The sequence below is a fragment of the Heloderma suspectum genome, chromosome 9 (genome assembly GCF_057233095.1).
Source record: "Heloderma suspectum isolate Gila_16-S chromosome 9, 16-S_ref, whole genome shotgun sequence".
NCBI lineage: Eukaryota > Metazoa > Chordata > Lepidosauria > Squamata > Helodermatidae > Heloderma > Heloderma suspectum.
This window is the reverse complement of record NC_139466.1, coordinates 9,698,849-9,712,551: the sequence shown is the minus strand read 5'-3', so window position 1 is coordinate 9,712,551 and position 13,703 is coordinate 9,698,849. Positions and strand designations below refer to the sequence as shown.

The 13,703-nt window shown below is 48.1% G+C and overlaps 1 long non-coding RNA gene across 1 annotated transcript in view; it reads right to left on the bottom strand.

The window, feature by feature from the left end:
* The window catches only part of LOC146338400 (uncharacterized), a 70,259-nt gene extending 57,164 nt beyond the window's left edge, over window positions 1–13,095 (bottom strand). The window contains exon 1 of the long non-coding RNA XR_014784748.1: window positions 13,041–13,095. This is a non-coding gene — a long non-coding RNA (uncharacterized LOC146338400). The remainder of the gene's footprint in view (window positions 1–13,040) is intronic.
* Window positions 13,096–13,703: the final 608 nt, after the last annotated feature.

Here is a 13,703-nt window from a genome sequence, read left to right as displayed (position 1 = left end):
AAAACGTTTTGTATTTTTAAATTTCCATAATGCATTTTATCTTGCAAATTCTTGTGAACTTCCCAGAAAGCTTTGACTATTGGGCAGTATAGCAATGAAATGGAATGAAATGAATGAATGAATGAATGAATAAATAAATAAAAACCATGGCCAGCTGTTGCCAGTCAGTGTCAACAATACTGTGCTAGATGGACCAACTGCCCGAGCAGTAGGGTTGGCAGAGAATTTCTCCCCGAAACTTCGGGGGGCCAAGCATCAACGTGTTCGGCCCCCTGAACAAGTTTCGGGGAGAAATCCTCTGAACCCCCCCCCCGCTCCCTGCACCCCCCCCCCCGGGACGGGACTTACCTTCACCGAATGTCCCTCCCGGTGGCTGGTCCGGCCGGCGGTTTGGCGGGTGTTCGAGCGAGGCGGGAGCGGCAGCCGGTCTTTCGACTGGCTGCCGCCGCCGCCATTGCAATGAAAGAAAAAAAAAAACGCCCCCTGATAGGCTACGTGACGATTCACGTAGCCTATCACGGCTAGATTTGCAAAGTCAGCCGTGATAGGCTACGTCAATCGTCACGTAGCCTATCACGGGTGACTTAAAAAAAAAAAAAGTGTGTACAGATAATGGCGGCCCCCATAGGGAGCCGCCATTCCCATTCCTTATTTGGTCGCTGTAGTCTACATAAAGATTTACATAGACTACAGCGAAATAAAGGGCAACGCTATTTGCGTTGCCCTTATTTTCGCCGTAGTCTACGTAAACATTTACGTAGACTACAGCAACTAAATAAGGAATGCGAATGGCGGCTCCCTATGGGGGCCGCCATTCGCGCATGCGCTTTTCTTTTCTTTTTTTTTAAGTCACCCGTGATAGGCTATGTGACGATTGACGTAGCCTATTACGGCTGACTTTCCAGATCTAGCCGTGATAGGCTACGTGAATCGTCACGTGGCCTATCAGGGGGCGTTTTTTTTTTTAACTTCCGTGTTCGCGGCTGGGCGAGGCGGGAAGCCTCCTCCCCGACCTGAATTTCGGCCGGGGCGAGGCGGGAAGCCTCCCCCCCGGCCTGAATTTTGGCCGGGCCGAGGTGGGAAGCCTCCCCCCCCGGACGGAACTTCGCGGGGGGACCAGCAAAGCGCCTCCCCCCCCACCGCGAACATCCTTCGAGGACAGGTAAGTGAATTTCGTCCATCCCTACTGAGCAGTGTAAGGCAGCTTCCCATCTTCCTAAGTAAGCTACATCCATCTCCATCACTTGGCAGATTGTGTGCACGTGTGGGTTAATGATGTACATGGGTTTAGACAAAATAAGGGGTGGTGGTATTATTACAGTTTGTTGGTTCTTAGGATGCTACGGGATACTGTAGCTACTCCTTTGGATCCCCGTCTGGCAAGATCCCGCCCCATACTTTACATGCAGAAGGTCATTGTTTTAATCGCTGGCACCTCAAAGTATGGCTGGGAAAATTGTTCTGAAAATCCTGGAGAGCCACTGCCGGAAAGTATTGATACAAGTGGGCTAGATGGACCAATGGTCTGACTCAGTATAAGGCAACTAGGGATGTCGTGAGGGTCTGGGGGGGGGGGTTCGACAGACTCCCTCTCACCCGCCCACCTGGACCCCGCTCGCTGAAATGTGGGATGCTCGTGGACCCACTCAGTGAGCACCGCATGGCTCGGTAAGCGTCCTGGATGCTGCTCATCCTCTCTAGCTAGCCACCATTGTGCACAACAATGGTGGCTGGGAAAAGTCTGGGTAGATAAAGTTGCATACTTGGTGGCTGTAAAGGTGCCATTTATGCAACATTACAGGCGTGAATGAAGCATTCGCACCTATATGGTTGCATAAAAGAGGCCTTTATGGCCACCAAGTATGCAACATTACCTACTCAGAAGTGCCCAAACTCAAACTGCCACTGTTGTGCACCCGATGAAGCTGGGTGCGGGTGAATACATCCATCCCTAAAGGCAAGTTCTCATGTTCCACTGTAACAAGCATCTGAATACAGCACGGAATTGGTAGGATCATCATAATTGGTAGGATCATCATAAATGGGCAGGAAGGATCCATGTGACTGGCTCAGCCCATGTGGTTTCCATATTCAGATGTCTAGTGCAGCAGTGTGGAAAACTCATCAATGTGACTAGGGATTAGGGATGGCCGAGAATTCTGCCACAGACTCCAGTGAGGCTGGATTCTTTAGAATTCGGCCCCCTGGAGTCCGTGGCAGAACGGACCCCTTACCTCCACCACCCCACGAAGTTTGACGCAGACAGACCCTACCTGCTGTCGGCTGGGTCTGTGTGTCCGTCCACTGAGTCCGTAGCTGTGTCCGCTGCCGGTGTATGGATGCAAATGGTGTCCAGTGAAGCAGACACCATTTGTGTCCCTGCTCTGTTCGTGATAGGCTACGTAAATATTTATGTAGCCTATCACAGCAAAGAGCAGGGACTAGGGATGGGGGAGAATTTCTCCCCGAAACTTCGGGGGGCCGAGTGCCAACGTGTTTGGCCCCCCGAAGTAGTTTCGGGGAGAAATTCTCTGCACCCCCCCACCCCCCGCACCCCTCCCCAGGACGGGACTTACCTTTCCCGAATGTCCCTCCCGGTGGCGGGTCCCAGTGGCGGTTCGTCAGGTCTTCGACAGAGGCAGAGGCGGCAGCCGGTCTTTTGCCCGGCTGCCGCCGCCGCCATTCTGATAAAAGTTAAAAAAAAAACGCCCCCATGATAGGCTGTGTGACGATTAACATAGCCTCTCACAGCTAGATTTGCAAAGTCAACGCAAAGCTATTTGCGTTGCCCTTATTTTCGCCGTAGTCTACGTAAAGATTTACGTAGACTACAGTGACCAAATAAGGAACGCGAATGGCCACTCCCTATGGGGGCCGCCATTTGCGTACGCGCTTTTTTTTTTTTTTAAGTCACCCGTGATAGGCTACGTGACGATTTACATAGCCTATCATGGCTGACTTTGCAGATCTAGCCGTGATAGGCTACGTTAATCGTCACGTAGCTTATCACGGGGGCGTTTTTTTTTTTAACTTTTTATTTCGCAGCCGGGTGAGGCGAGGCGCCTCCTCCCCGGCCTGAATTTCGGGGGGAGCAGCAAAGCACCTCCTCCCCACCGCGAAGCAAGCTGCGAGACCAGGTAAGTGGCTTTCATGCACTCCTAGCAGGGACACAAATGGCATCCGCTATGTCATTTGAGTCCCTGCTTTTTGTCATGATAGGCTACACAAATATTTATGTAGCCTATCACGAACAGAGCAGGGACACAAATGGCATCCGCTATGCTGGACGCCATTTGCGTCTGCAGACCAGCAATGGACGGAAGTCCGGCTGTGGACAGGCCCAGCCAGTGGCTCTGCAGACTCACTGTGGAGCGGAGCCAGCTGGGGAGGATTCCGGGGGGAGGGACGGATCGCCTCCCCCCCCCGCGGACCCCTGGGCAGAATGGTGAGTGGGGTTTGTACACCCCTACTAGAGATAGGAGAAAGAGTGATGTTTGAGCTTTCCAAGGTTCTCCATTTTTCATCTCGATGCTCGTGATCTTGTTCTCACTCCCAAATGTGACCACCTGAGCTTTTATTTTTCCAAACAGGAAAATTTTCAAACATGAAAAAAGTGAATTTTTCCAAGCATGCATCAATGCACACTTTCTCCCCATGGGCAAAGGTGTGAAAATGCAACAGTGTTTTGGGAAATGCACATTTTCAGAGGTGCACGCTTGTGCAAATGTGCAGTGTTGAATGCGGACACAAGTTCAGGAAATGGTGAAAAACGAGCAAGAATTGCAGCCCCCTGGCCTGTTCACATTTGCGGTTGTGAACAGGACATGTTCACATCAGGTGTGCACAGGAATAACATTCTTGTACAGCCCTGGGTGAAGTGGTTCCCGTGCCACTGGTGGCCGGTGTGCATCTTGCCATTTGAAGGGGTTAAAAGAGGGCAAGGGGCAACTATTCTAAGTTAAGCAAATTGGTCATGTGCTCAAAGATGGAGGGGGAGAGAGCAATTACTGAAAAACTATACATGGTTTGGAAGCCTTTCATGCAGATTAGCATTACTATCAAAATAATATCAACTGGATACTGCAAAATTGTTATGACAAAGTTGTGCAGCTATGCTGACTTGTATCAACAGAGCTGCCTCAAGCCAGATAATCTGATGTCTACAATTTGTTCAGCATCTTTGACGTTGATAATATTTTTTAGCTTAAGGTTTCTTCACAATCCTTGTAGATGCTGTTTATGAACAATATTCATCTTCTTGTACATAATTTTTTTGGGGGGAAGAACAGAAACCGCAGCAAGAGAGCTTGTTGCTGTCCAACCTGCCCCTCTCATCTTAATTCAATTTATACTTGATAGATGGCATATTTCCTATGGTTGTATATTAAACATTTGTACTAAATAGATCACTGGAACCAATCTATGTTGCTACTTTATCAGAAAGCAAGTATGGACATTGTACATTTAACCAGGTGGCATTTCCGTAAATGAAAGAAGTCATTTCCCGTAAGTCATCATATTATGGTAGATTAAATTATAAACTGCTTAGGATAATTGAGGGAAGAGTCTATTCCTCTTAGTTCCTTATAGACTACCAACCTTCTGCAACAATTTTATCTTCCTATTAAAATTGATTTCTTAGCTTCAGTCTAGGGTTCTTAGATGGATTACTTCTTTCAGAGACAAAACATGAAGTATCTTTCCCCCTCGATGTTATAGAGGAAAATCAGGCAAACACGTCAACCCATGAAATATTTACTTTAAAACAGGGGTGTTCAACCTCTTTCAGCCTAAGGGCTGAATTTCTTTCCAGAGAATCTCTCAGGGTTTGCATTCCAGTGGTGGTTGTGACCAAAGGGGGAAAAAAAAGATGTAGGATCTAAAATACCCAAAACACCAGGATGTTCAAGCATAAAGCTCTTACTTTCAGTAGCTAAGCCTTTCAGTAACTAACTAAGCATGTCAACCAAGGGATGTGTGAACCCACCCCTGTCCAGGTTCTCTGGGCACTGTCAGGGTGGAAACTGAGCCCACAGAGCCCCAAAGCAGTTCTGATTCTGAGGAAGAGCAACAACCTGTGGGAGAGGAGCTTGCTCATCTCTTACAGGCACAGCAGCAGGGAGAGATTCCTCCTGCCTGCATTCCTGAGAGAGATAGTGACCCTGGCAGCAAGAGAGCGGGAGATGGGGCCTTGCTGGATGCTCAGCACAGACGCAGGGAGCGACAACAGCTGGAGGGCGCTGAGAGGAGGCGCTGTGCCCGCTTGGTGCTATGACAACGGTCATGTCCTGAGGACCCACGGGTAAGAGGGAGGACCTCTCCATAGCCCATAAGTTCAGAGTCTTCCCGCCCTCCTCCTTCAAACGGGGACCAACTGCCTTACCTGGAGCTTGGGCTACTCTGCTGGCTACCCCAGTGCAGTTCCTTGCTTAGTCACTGGAAATTAGCATCTGAAAGAGTCATTAAGTTGTAAAAGGAATAAAGCCTTGGAAAGAATCCCTTTCATCTGTGTCTTGAGTTGGCTATTGGAGGGGACTGTAAGAGGCAGCTAGGGCACTCCTGACAGGCACCCGCCCAGCCACTGCTCTGGTTTGCCAGTCCCCAGACCACCCTCAAGCCCCTCCTGTGCTCAGTGAATGCACACATTTGCTTGTGTGTGAAAATGTGTATTTTTGCAAAAAAATGCATTTTTGTCCATATGCAAATATGACCATTCGCAAAATGCACATTTTCGCACATTTGCAAATATGTTCATTTTTGTGATCACCATTTTATTTTTCAAAAAATACTGACCACAAAGCTTGATGAAGCCAGCATGGTGAGTGCAGACCACTCACTGAGTATGGCCAGGGAGCAAGTGGGGACAGGGCCTCAGCTAGCGGGGCTCAGGGGTTTGGGGGGGGGGTTCTGACAGATTACCGGATGGAATCAGGTGCCTGCACCATCCTTATTTCAACCTCTTAACATGGGGAAAGAACTGCAAAAACCCTAGGAAACCATCAAATAATCAGTGGGGGGGTGAGGCCAGGGGAAGGAGGCATGGCTATCTAGGGAACCCTTAAGGGCTGGATTGAATCCTAGTTGTGCCAGATTGGGACCCCAGGCCTGATGTTCTGTAGCCCTACTTTAGAATTAAGATTCAGGGCTGGGCCAGAGGTGTCAATATGAGGTGAGCCAGGAATCTGGGGCTGTGAGACCAGCCAGAAGTCAGAAGACCCAGGTGATAAACCAAGAATTAGGATCAAGAACCAAGCCAGAGGTTAGGACTTAAGGACCAACCAAAGGATACAGGAACAAACCAGAAGTCAGGAAGGCTTTGCTGATAACCAAGGTTTAAGTGGAACAGGAAACTCTCTTATACTCCTTCCTGTCCAGAGGAACCAATCACCAGCTTGGATGGGTGTGGTCAACCCAGGCCCAATACTACTAAATTGCCTAGGTTGGAACTATAATGTACGGTTTAGTGGCTCACCTCATGGGGCACCCACACACAAACCCAAATGCACCTACTTTGAGGTATGGCATATCCTGAAATAAGAACAGCATCAGGGCCAGCCCTGCCATACAGTGGAGTAAAATGACTTGCTTCAGGAGGAAGCATGGATAGATGAAGGCAGGAATTGGTGTTTAGATGCTGTTAGCCCTAGTGGAGAAGGGCACCATTTGGGCTCCACTTCAGGCAACAAAATATCTTGGGCCAGCACTGAAGAGACTGCATGTGGATTTTTGCCCCTCTTTCCATTGACAAGGAGCCATTTCCTCTCAGGGAGCAGTGTGGGATGGTTTTGAGGAGGCCAACCATAACTGATGATCAGAGAGCTCAGTTCTCAAGATCATTTGAAAATGTAGATGACTAGCACATCTATCCCAAGATTATGGAAGCCATTCTTGAGAACTGAATCCTGTAACTCACACTGGAACATTGTTCTTGCCACAACTTTGTCCTTGCTATGGTCATCTCTGGATACTATCGTCATCTCTGGATATAAACTCTATAGGAAGGACAGGGAAGGGCGTACTGGGGGAGGTGTTGCCCTGTACATCAAAGAGGCCATAGTGTTGAGCAGACTAGAACACCTTAGTAGGGTAGACTCTTCCACAGAAGCACTGTGGGTGACAACACCAGGCTCTAAAACTAATTTAGTGCTACAAATATTCTATCATCCCCCAGACCAGAATGCTCAGAGTGATCTTGAGATGGAAAATGAAATGGGGGGGGGTACAAACAAGGAAGCATTGTAACAAAGGGCGACTTCAATTACCCCCATATAGATTGGATAAATGCATGTTCCAGCCATGACAAAGAGGTTAAATTTCTTGATGCCCTAGAATAGTTGGTCATGGAACAGGGAGGATACTTTGGATTTACTCCTAAGTGGTGTCGCCCATAGGGATGTTGGAGAATTCTGCCACGGATTCCAGGGAGGCCGAATGCCAGCACATTCGGCCCCCCAGAATCCATGGCGGAACAAAGCCACCCACCCCACCACCCCGCGAAATGGGCCTGGAACAAAGCCTACCTTTGTCGGCCGTTCCGGTGCTCCTCGTCTGCGGCTGCCATTCACCTCTTTCAAAAGGCCGTGATAGGCTACGTAAGTATTTGCGTCCTGCAGAGGCCATGATAGGCTACAATAAATATATATGTAGCCTATCACGGCAATAAGAAGGAACGCAAATGGTGGCTGCCATAGCTGCTGCCATTTGCGCCCCTGTCTTTTGCCGTGATAGGCTATGTAAATATATACATAGCCTATCACGGCAATAGGAAAGAACACGAATGGCGGCTACTGTAGCCACCGCCATTTGCATCCGTGTCTTTTGCCATGCTAAAAGACATGGATGCAAATGGTGGTGGCTATGGCAGCTGCCATTTGCATCCCTGTGCAGCCCAGCAGCTGGATGTCCAGCTGTGGGAGGCCCTGGCCAGCTGCTCTGCAGAGTCGTCGCGGAGCGGAGCAGGCCGGGGAGGATTCTGGGGGGAGGAATGGAGCACCTCCCCCCCAACATGGATTGCCCAGTGCGGAGCCAGGTAAGAGTTTCGTACATCCCTAGTCACCCAGAACCTAGTACAAGATGTAAATGTTGTTGAACCAAATGAAAATAGTGATCACAGTGTGATCAGATTTAATATATATTTAAGTGGAAAACAGCCCATGAGGCGGCACGAAGTGACTCAAAGCAGGTTGGGGGCTCTCCAAAGTGCTTTGATGTAGGGTAAGGGAAGACATGATACAGCTGTACAAAATGATGCATGGTGTGGAGAATGTGGAGATGAAGGCATTTTTCTCCTTCTCTCAAAATACTAGAACCCGGGGTCATTCTATGAATCTGATTGGTGGGAGATTTAAGACAGATAAAAGGAATATGGCACAGAGTTAAACTATGGAACTCGTTACCACAGGGTGTAGTGATGGCCACTGGTTTGGATGGCTTTAAAAGGGGGTTAGACAAATTCATGGAGGAGAAGGCTATCAATGGCTACTACTCCTGATGGCTATGTGCTACCTCCAGTACCAGAGGCAGTGAGCCTTATGTACACCAGTTACTGGGGAACATGGGTGGAAGGGTGCTGTTGTGCTCATGTCCTGCTTGTGGGTTCCTGGTCGACAGCTGGTTGGCCACTGTGTGAACAGAATGCTGGACTAGATGGACCCTTGGCCTGATCCAGCAGGGCTCTTCTTATGTTCTTAAGTTATGTTCTGAACATTGTCTGTTGACTGTGCAGAAAAAGAGGGAAAAAAATGATCGAGACTATATAAGCCACCAAAAATAGCTTTGTTGTTGTAGAATTGTTTGCTTTCTCACCCAATCTTTTCCTTCACCTTCTTCTCTCTCTCCCTCTGCCTCCCTTAACCTTATGCAGAGATGAAATTTAAAATCACTGGAAGATAACATATGAAAGCAAATAAAATGCTTTAAGAAAAAGAATAAGCCGTTATACATTAAGAATCATGCACCCTCAAATATGTGCACAAGGAACAATGGGTGGGGCTACTGCTGCATCCTAATGAAAACAATGATATATGCTATCTTATCTTTACTGCTTAGGTTCTCCACCCCTCCCTCCCTTTTCTAGCAGCACCTTCTTATTTTGTTTAAATATCCTCTTATTTTTTTTCCTATTCATTGCTTTGATCTCCACCTGGCAGACATGCTCAAATATCCTTCGCCCCTTCCTTTCTGCTACTTTTTTTTTTTTTAATCATGTATTGGTGACCATCTCTCAGCTGCTCTGTTAGATGCAATGGTCGCAAATTAATCTGGTCATCTTTAACTTGAATTATTGGGTGATGTAGCAGGACTGATTATTTGTCCAGAGTCAAAGAGGATCCCTTGAGCACACCTGTACCTATGTCCCTGAACTTGCTGGTCAACTGCAGAACTGCAGACTGTAGATGGGAGGTGTCATGGTAGAACTGGTGCTGTGCCAAAAAATTCTCTCTCTCTCTCTCTCTCTCTCTCTCTCTCTCTCTCTCACACACACACACACACACACACACATTACCATTCTCATTCAATTTTATAGAAAACAAATTATTCTCAACAAAAAATTCAAATGTATGGATGTACGGATTTTGTAAAATCAATTTGGTTTGCATTTAATGGATCGTCAGTCGCCTTTCATTCCATCATCTCCTCATCGATGAAACTGGATTTCCCCCCCTCAACTTCCCTAATTTGCATAAATGTGTACTTCCACAAAGTTGCAACCCCACCCCCATGTGCATTGCCATGCTTTGCCCTATGGGTGAAATGTAGATTTTTGGACTTTTCTTTCTTTTTTCTTTCATGTATTTTTGTACAACAAATTTGCATAAAATTCTGGGAATTTAAAAACAAAAACAAAAAACTGCTCCACAAGTCCATGGAATCCATGCAACTTGGGAGATGCTGGTTTGCTGCAGAAACAGGTCAGGTTCATAGAAATCCAAACTCATTAGATTTTGTTGTGGATTTCTCCTCCATCCCTATTCAAATGAGATGAGAAATTACCATGGGTTGGGTTCGGAGTTCCTGTGCTTACCTTACTTATGAGGTGGCTGAAAAGTGCGTGCCTGTTAGGGATGTTGCGGGTGCCCGACTGGGTCTGGGAATTCATCGGGCAACCCCCGCCCGGCCGCGACCCCCGAATTGCGCACGCCGAGATGCTGTCCTTGCTCACCCCCCGCTAGTGCCTGCTCATGCTCTCCAGGACTCACTGCAATCCCATTCAATGAGTGCCCGCCATTTTCGCGCCTTTGATTTCTATGTAAACGGGAAGTTAAAAAAATGTGCATATTTAAATATGCGCTGTTTGGAGCCAGGAAAGCTAAATAAGCGCAATATTAGAGGTAGGGGCCACGGTGGCTTAGTGGTTAAGATGCTGAACTGCAGACTGGAAGGTTGGCAGGTCGGCAGTTCAAGACCCGAGTGCTGCGTGATGGAGTGAGCTCCTGTCTTCAGTCCCAGCTCCTGCCAACCTAGCAGTTCGAAAGCAAGAAATTGCAAGTAGATAAATAGGTCCCGCCTCGGCAGGAAAGGTAGCAGCATTCCGTGCACCTCGGTGCTCAGTCATGCCGGCCACATGACCACGGAAGCGTCTTCGGACAGCGCTGGCTCTTCGGCTTAGAAACGGGGATGAGCACCGCACCCTAGAGTCGGACACGACTGGTTGGGGACACCTTTACCTTTTTTAACCAGGTGATACGGTAATGATGGCTGCCATTACCCTATTGCTGGCTGTTGCCATCCCTCCTCTGCTCACCGGCTGTCAAAGCCTGGCGTGGGGAAGAAAAGCCTCGGCGCAGCCACCCCCCCAGTGCTCTCGCCCTGTCCTTCTCAGGGCGTGAGCGCTGGGGTGCTACTGCTGTCCCTCTTCCGAGCGCCACTGTGAGTTGCCCATAGACTCTAGTTTACAGAGCTATTTTGTGTATAGCTCTATGGGTAAGTGCTTCTGATTGCCTTAAAAAACACACACAAAAAACATGGCAATAGGCACAGAGATGAACAGGACCAGGTAAGTTGCGGGCTGCTCATGGAGCATGAAAGGGGTGCTTGACTGCAGCCCGGAGGGCCAGTGAGGAGGGGGAAAGCTCGGGGGTGCCCGGAGGACCCAAACTGGGATGTGTTCTCACATCCCTAGTGCCAGTGTCCTGCCCTACATTGTGCTTTCATCTCTCATGCAGCCTGTAGCTTCCTTGGCTTCCCAAACCTTAATTAAAGTCCAGGGGTAATTTCTCCCACAGTGACTTGTCAGATCAGGAAGCACAGGCAGCCTGGGAGGCTGCAGAGCAATGAAGAGATGTGTAATAAAAAGAACTGTGTAACACACAGCACCCTCCACCATATCACTGGGATTAACCTCACTCCCCCCATCAAAATAAAACACCCTGATAATGAGGCAGAACAATGGAAGCCTCTTTAATGAGGGAAGACAGCATTCAGAAAATTCGAGGACAGATTTTGGCACACGCTAGCTTCACCTTTTCCCTGGAACTGGGCCCAACACTGCTGCCCTCACATTTACTTTGTGGAGGAAGCAAAATGTGGGCTTCACTGGCATGATCATTGATGCTTTGCCACTAGCAGTGTCAGCACAAAAACCGAAAACCAACACCCTTTAGGAAAAGAAAGAAAGAAAGAAAGAAAGAAAGAAATTGTGCTACAAGCCCTGCCAATGGTGAGCCCTACCTGGGAGAAACTGCTGGAGAATTTCACCTCTCCCTGGAGAAATTTGGACCCCCCACCTTCCCACATTTCTCTGCCCAGAAATTAGGGGGAGAGTTTTGAGAGGCCATTTGGACACAGATCTAAGTTGAATGCTCTACCAACTAAAATAAATAAGAAACAAATAAACAAATCCGTGCCCATAGAAAGCTAGCATATCAACGTGTGTGTGTGTGTGTGTGTGTTCTTGTTTAGTTCAGTTTTCCCCCCCTGACATAATCAGTTCCTATGTATAGGGATCTTTTCTTTTCTTTTTCTTTTTTCCCTCATGGGGTGTTATTCCATCATATGAGCCCCTACCTGTAGTCTGAAATGTGGCACAACCCACCACATTTGCTGTTTGTGTGAACATAGGTCCAGACTGATTTTAAACAATTCCACTGCTCACTTGATAATTCAAGGGAAGAAAAGGATCTGAAGCAATTATATCTCAAATTTAGGATGTAATATGGTACATCAAAATGAGAATCTATTTGTAGAAATGTTATATATACTGTGAGAACACCCCCCCCCCAAAATCAACAACAACAACCTTTAGTTCTTTTGAGCTACAAAAGCAACCCTGTGAACTCCACCCTCCAAAATCATAAAATACAAAAGGAACAAAGCATAGCCCAGTGCTTTAAATAAAGAACTAATTATTCTGAAGCAGTGCCGGTGGAAAAGTGATTTGGGGAAAGGAAAAAGAAGATGTACAGTGTAAGCAACAGAGGCGTAGACTCCCAATTGCCATATGAGTCACCGAGGCATATTATTGTGACACGAGGAGCTGATGTTTAATTTTAAGTAAGCAGAGGAACAATGGGTGTTCAAGTCATTTTCCCAGATGGAAACCCTGATCAGATGGCAAAGGGGAAAAGAATGGGAAGAAGAGGCAAAGAACCTCGATTGAAGAAAGCTTTAGGGAGGTTTACACAACCCACCCCTTGTGCACTGAAAGAATACATAAGTGGGTCACAGAGCCAAATGTGATAGCCCCACTCACTATGGCCATGTCCTCTCCTGCCACCACTGTCACAACCACCACCAACAAGTGGTGGAAACACTTCCCTGCCATCCACATCTTTGCTGTGGGAAAGGGCTTTCTATCTGTACCAATGTACACTTATGCATCTCTGTGTGTTCTGAACTGATGCCCTTCCACGAGAGGAGCTATACACAGATACATCAGTATTTGTGGTGAGGAATAGGGGTGTACGGATTCCCCACTGTCTGTTCCGGGGGGGGAATCCGTGGGGGGGAGGTGATCTGTTCCTCCCTCCCAGAATCCTCCATAGTGATTCCGCTCCGTGAGGATTCCGTGGGGGGGGGGAACTGGCTTGGGGGCTGCTTACCTTCCCTCCTGACAGCCAGAGCCGTTCACCTCCTCCTGTCCCTGCCAATTGCCATGTCTTTTCTTTAAAAAAATAAAATAAAAAATGGCGATTGGTAGGATGTGCCCATAGACTTATATGCAAAATAGAGCCATTAATCTTGTGCATAAGCCTATGGACACATAGACACAAGAGTCATGGCTCTATTTGTGGCTAAGTCTATGGGCACATCCTGCTGATCACCATTTTTTTTTTTAAAAAAAGAAAAGACGTGGCAATCGGCAGGGACAGGGGGAGGAGGCGAACGGCTCTGGCTGGCAAGAAGCAGACAAGTGCCGTTCCAACTCCAGTCCTCCTGGAGCGGAGGTAAGTGGTCCTGATCTGCTGCGGATTCCTGAGGCCAGATTCCAAAGAATCTGTCCTCATTTGAATCCGCAGCGAATTTCTCTGACATCCCTAGTAGGGATGTACGAAAGTCACTTACCTTTTCTCAGGTGTGATTCGCGGTGGGGGGAGGCGCTCTGTCCCTCCCCCCGGAATCCTCCCTGGCTGGCTCTGCCCCACAGCGGCTGCATGGAGCCACCAGCCAGGGCCGTCCGTAGCCGGAGTTCCGGCCGTGGCCAGGCTGCTGCGGACACAAATGGCGGCCGCTGTAGTGGCTGCCATTTGCGTCCTGCCAGGCTG